The following is a 6,000-nucleotide window of genomic DNA, read 5'->3' on the forward strand; positions in this document are numbered from 1 at the left end:
ACCCGGGGACGAGCGGAGCTGGCTCGGAACCTCCCGGCGAGCTCCATGCCGAGGCGGCAGCTCCGGAGGGGCGGGCGCCGGGAGGGGGCAGCCGGCCCACGGCAGCGCCGAGCCCTGCGCCGCCTCCGGAGCTGCGGCCCCCCGGCTCTGCGTCCCGCCCCCCGAGACCTGCCCGGCCCCTCGCACCTTGCCCGGGCTCGCCCTGCCGAGCCCCGCTCCTGCCGAGCTCCTGCCCAACTTTCCCAACTCGTGCGGCTCTGCGCCCCCCGCGCGGGGAGCGGCTCCGGCGCAGCGGAGCTTCTCCGACCGGACCGGACCCGGACCCGGACCCGGACCCGGACCCGGACCCGGACCCGGACCCGGACCCGCTCGCCTCCAATACCGGGTCCCGGAGACAGCCTCGTGTCAGTCTTACCCACAGAAATGCAGCACTGACAGCGTGCTGTGTGTGCTTTATTTTATTTATTTTTTTTTTTAATAGGTCCAGTTGCTTCTAAAACTGGACTGGAAGAGCTGCACTGTTAGTTTGAATCCAGATTAAGCACATGCAGTGATTTGTGAGTAAAACTGGATCTTGCACACACTTTTTAAATTTTAGCCAACTTTTATGATCCTTTGGGAGGAGCAGAGGAGTTTGTAAAGGCGCAGAGTATTATTTTTATGATAGATTAGGGTACTGGAAATAGGAACAGCACACGTGATAAAACCAAACGACAGAATTCAAACACAGTGATAAATATATATTTGGGTTATTTTAATACAAGTCCTTGGTCTCACAGTCTTTTCCCCTAGAAACATCTCATTGGGCCACTGACCTACTTCCAAAGTATTTGACAGTGAATAAATACCTCTTCAGTTCAACTGTGCTCTTTAAAACATGAATGCCCAAAGCACAATCAGAGCAGTACAAAGCTCAGGTAGTTCTAACAAGCACCCTGCAATTGCTCACAGTGCAAATCCCTAGAGAATGCTGCAGGTCTCGCTCATGTCCTGGTCTGTCTGGGTGAGAGTGCACGACTCTCCACGCTGTGAAATGCTACAAACGTACCCGCACCAATAATGACAGCGATACTGATGTACCCAGAGCCACCAGGCAATCAGATACAAGCCAAGCATACTGTACACGGTGGTGAGAGACACATATGCATGGCAGTGGCAGCAGAGCCTGAGAAACACTGGGAAAGAAATACTTTCTCAGCCTCAGGTCTGCCGTGAAGCACAGCAGGAAAGAAATACAGAACGATTACACAGGTTGTACCCTTGCTATGCCTCTTCTGCAGACAATTTTGGTCTCCCAGCATGGCACCCAATCCAGTAATATTTGTATATTCTTAGTAGCAGAAATAGAAAATTATGTTACGACTTCACACTTTTGTGCTCTAATTGAAAATGACTGGCATCTGCTTTATTTTGTGCAGGATGTGTAAGTTTTCTGGTGTCTGGTTAATTAGTAACACAGCCCTTCAACTGGCAAGAGAGAACGTGAGCACTGTCATATTTTGAAAGCAAATTATTACAGAAAGCAAATATTTCAGAAAATAAAAGTATACAGCAGTTTAGAACTTCATCTACACCTCCATGTGGGCACATGTTGTCTAATCTTTTTATAGTTGCGACCTTTATATACTGGAGCACCTTCAAGCCATGCCAAGTTTTTGTCATGAGCACAATTAATCAAATCCATGTAAAGGACATCTTGATTTTTCAAATTTAGGATTCAGATTCTAGATGGACAAACAGATATAAGGGGAGGGACCAGGATTTGTCACTTGTTCAGGGTTAGACACAAATTTATGCAGCATATTTTATATTGTTTGGGTGTTTTTGTTTTCCTTTCTTTAGATTTCAACTAAAAATCTGAAAGAATTTCAAACAGTAAAACTCCTTTGTTCTGATGTCTGTACATGTACTGAATCTCTGCAAGTGCACCCTTTTCAAATTTCTGGCACAGGACTCAAATCTATGCTTTTCTGCTGCCCCCAGTCCATGTACAGGTCTGCTGACAATTTCTGCCCCACCAAATCTACCACTTGAGGCGTGCAGTGTCTTAAACTATGAGCCATCAGTCAAAATGTAATAATTATACAATAAGATCTCCAAAGGTTTATTAAAGAATGTATCCAAGTATCTCTTTCCATTACAAGTATGATTACCTCAAGGTAATATTTCCATTGAAGATGATTATCAAAGTCCATTTTTGTTCTTTTGTGGATGCAGAACATATTTTTCCCTTAGGAGAAATGAGATTGCCAACTTACATCCTTTAATGTTTAAACTGAAAGCAGTGAGGTTACTATGAAATGATCCACCTCCTTTGCATCTTAACCCTGGGCTAGCTTGGTTTCTATTTTCTGTCTAAAATTCTGCTCAAACCCATTCCACTCTACACCTCGCTTTCTTTCACCACCTCCCTATTTGCAAGAGCAACACAGTATAACTCTTCTTCCCATGTCTGGCTGCTTTTAAACTTGGCCCACGCTGGGTGCAGCTCTTGAAGAGAGCTTTATGAAATTATTTTAGAGTGAGCTAGGGCGGTTGCCAAAGCAACCCACCCTGAGAGAAATCGAGGCTATAGATTAATCTACCCCACAAGATTATTCAACAGTACTCTATTTGTTCTTCATTCATTCAAAATATTCCCTCAAACCATATGCTTTTATAATGAACAAAAAGATATAAACTCAGACAATTTCAAAGATAAGAGGGTTGTATTTTGGAAGCACAAATTAATTGCTTTGTAAACCACTGCAATGAGATGACATATACACAATTCTTTGCAAAATCGTTTAATTTAAAAAAAATATATCTGCAAGGTATGCACAGCTGACATATTAACTTTAAATTAAATGGCATGCCATTACTAAAATGGTGTTATCACCACACACATCACACAATGATTACAGAAAGCCTTTGTCACAGGTGTCCCTGTAAGTATATAAAACAGAGTTTTGCTCTCCAGGTTTTGCTTTGAACAAAAATCTAAAAATAATAAACAGTACTTGGTGATATTAAATGTAAAAAATATTAAACACTCACCACATACACCCTCTTTATTGTCAAAATCATCCGCCTCCAATGCTTTACTTAATCTTTTCCATGGTAGTTACTTCACAGTTTACAATTCTTGTTCGGCACCTTGGATGTTTAAAAGCACAAAAGTAGCATATTATTAAAATGCAAACCTTCAATATATTTTAGGAGATAAATGAAGTAATTTCTATAAAAAGAATATGGATCTTTGCTGATATGCACTTAGGCCTATCTTACTTGTAAGTAGTTTGACGTTTTCAGAAGCTGTTATAAGCTCCATCTAAATCCTACCTTAGCAGTGCTACACTATCAGTAAAATTACAAAACTATTGATCTCATGCTGTACTTATCCTCCAGCAGGTATTTATGCTTTGACATGCATTTTGGAAAACACAGCCGTCTCATTTTTTAATAAATGCCTGTTTAAAATGCCAGGGTGAATTACAAAGTGGCAAAGCTCTGCATATTATTTTTTTTCCTTCTATCAAGGGCAGGTACGTGTGGAGCCAACACCAGACATGCATCTCCTTGGGTCTGCTTTGAGGAAGGCAACATCAGGTAGCACCAACAGAACTTATTTTCACCCCAAGTATTTGTTTTTCTCTGCACCTGTAGTTGTGGAGAGGGTGTCCCAACTGGAACCACTTGGACCTTTCTGCCCTGCGCCCCAATCCCTCACACCTGCACACACAATTGTTGGGGAGGAATGCCCTATAAATATGACTGCCTAGCAAAGGTGCTAAGAACATAGAAACTGTAGGTGAGATAGAAATGAAAGCAGCAATATGGATGTCTGAAGGTCTTCTCCCTTTGTTAAGATAATGCCAGTCGCTGCAAATACCGAAGAGCCAGCAGAGTCCCTCTCCTGGCATGACAGGAGGGTCCCAGATAAGGTTTAGAGATAAGAAAGTAGTAAAACATGGCAATGTAGCAATTGCTATAGGTTGTATGTAAATGACAGAGAATTTATATCTTGTACTAGACTGGTAAGTGAAAGTGTAGAATATCCAACATAGAAGGAGATTTAAGACTTCGTAGAAGGAGACCACTCCCTCTTGCTCTCTTGCTCTTACACTCTCGGACACCCTCTCGCTCCCTTGCTCTTGTCCCTGCACCCCTCACCCTTGCTTTACCCCCTTTGTTATCTTACTCCTCTGGGCCTGCTTTGAGCTGTGCCTGGCAGCTCCCAGCTGAGCCCTTTTCACCCACGCCCGATGCAATAAACCGCAAACTTCAAGACCAGAACACAGAGAGCACCCTCCTACCACCAGCTCCTACACACGATTACCTCGGGCTTCCAATTAATAAATTAGACTCATTATTGACTCATTATTTCTGCGTGCTGGGGCGTCCCTCAGGGTGCGGGGAGCCACGACAGGAGCAGGGTGGTGCTCAGGACAGCGGTGCCCGGCTCTGGCGGCGCCGGGCGGGGCAGCGAGTGCCGGGGGCTCCGGGTGTCGCCGCCGCCTTTCCCGGTCCCATCCCGCCGGGAAGGCGGTGGGGGCCGGCCGGGCTGACGGCAGAGAGGGTGGGCCCGGCAGGGGAGCGGTGGCTGCTCTGCTGCAGCCGCGGCTGTGTGGGACAGGCCGGGAAGAGCGCAGGGTGGGGAAGGCCCGGCCAAAGGCCGCCTCTGAGGGGGCTGAAAGCAGAACGCCGTCCCGCATCCCCCGGCAGTGCTGCCCTCACCGCAGCCCGTTCAGAGCCTTTGCCCACGGCTCAGACCTTCGGAGCGAGTGGGTGTCGCCGCTGTGGGAGGCCGAAGCAGAGCGCTGGGTGCCCGGTTGCCAATGCGGCCCGCCCAGGACCAGGCTGGGGTGGGAGGGCAGGGGATGGGGGATCGGAGCCCTGGGGGTTCAGGGATGGGGGCTCAGGGCCCCGGGGGTTCAGGGATGGGGGCTCAGGGCCCCGGGGGTTCAGGGATGGGGGATCGGAGCCCTGGGGGTTCAGGGATGGGGGCTCAGGGCCCCGGGGGTTCAGGGATGGGGGCTCAGGGCCCCGGGGGTTAAGGGATGGGGGCTTGGAGCCCTGGGGGTTTAGGGATGGGGGTTCAGGGATGGGGGCTCAGGGCCTCGGGGGTTCAGGGATGGGGGCTCGGATCATCGAGGGTTCAGGGATGGGGGCTCAGGGCCCCGGGGGTTCAGGGATGGGGGCTCAGGGCCCCGGGGGTTCAGGGATGGGGGATCGGAGCCCTGGGGGTTCAGGGATGGGGGCTCGGAGCCCCGGGGGTTCAGGGATGGGGGCTCAAGGCCCTGGGGGTTAAGGGATGGGGGCTTGGAGCCCTGGGGGTTTAGGGATGGGGGTTCAGGGATGGGGGCTCAGGGCCCCGGGGGTTCAGGGATGGGGGTCGGATCATCGAGGGTTCAGGGATGGGGGCTCAGGGCCCCGGGGGTTCAGGGATGGGGGCTCAGGGCCCCGGGGGTTCAGGGATGGGGGCTCAGGGCCCTGGGGGTTCAGAGAGGGCTGGAGCGGCCCAACACCCGGGCCGGGCTCAGGAAGCTCCGGCAGCACATGGCAATGTCCCTGGGAAAGGCACAGATCGGTGTCCAGCAGGCTGGTGTTGAAGCCGTGGGGTGAGCGAGGTTAGCCGGAGAGCTCGACTAATAAATACTGGGCATTATCTCTTTCCAGCCTTTTGGAAAGACGCTTTTTTCAAGTCACCACTTCTCCTCTCCCCACCCCCCACCGCCTTTTTATTATTATTATTATTTTAATACATATATATAAAGATTTTTTTTCATGTTCCCCAGCTGATATTTTCAGGGGTCTTTGCAGGAAAGAGATTGATTCTAGAGGGGGAAAGTTAAGTCAACGATGAAAAGGGTGTTTGTTTGTTTGGCTAAATTGATGCTCTTCCAGTAATCTGAAGTGTTTCATTGTTACCAAAGGCAGTCTCTGAAACTGTAGTTTGCAAGTTGCTCTTGTCCTTTAAATACCTCATAAACATCTGCCAAAAGATTTTTTTTTATCCAA

At 48.9% G+C, this 6,000-nt stretch overlaps 1 protein-coding gene across 1 annotated transcript in view; it reads right to left on the bottom strand.

Annotated features, from left to right (window-relative positions):
• MEF2C (myocyte enhancer factor 2C) overlaps nucleotides 1-4,465 on the bottom strand; it is a 124,860-nt gene extending 120,395 nt beyond the window's left edge. The window contains 2 exon segments of the mRNA XM_056513717.1: nucleotides 3,037-3,135; nucleotides 4,319-4,465. The gene's annotated coding sequence lies outside the window, so the exon portion shown is untranslated.
• Nucleotides 4,466-6,000: the final 1,535 nt, after the last annotated feature.

The sequence above is a fragment of the Oenanthe melanoleuca genome, chromosome Z, assembly GCF_029582105.1.
Source record: "Oenanthe melanoleuca isolate GR-GAL-2019-014 chromosome Z, OMel1.0, whole genome shotgun sequence".
Taxonomy (NCBI): Eukaryota; Metazoa; Chordata; class Aves; order Passeriformes; family Muscicapidae; genus Oenanthe; species Oenanthe melanoleuca.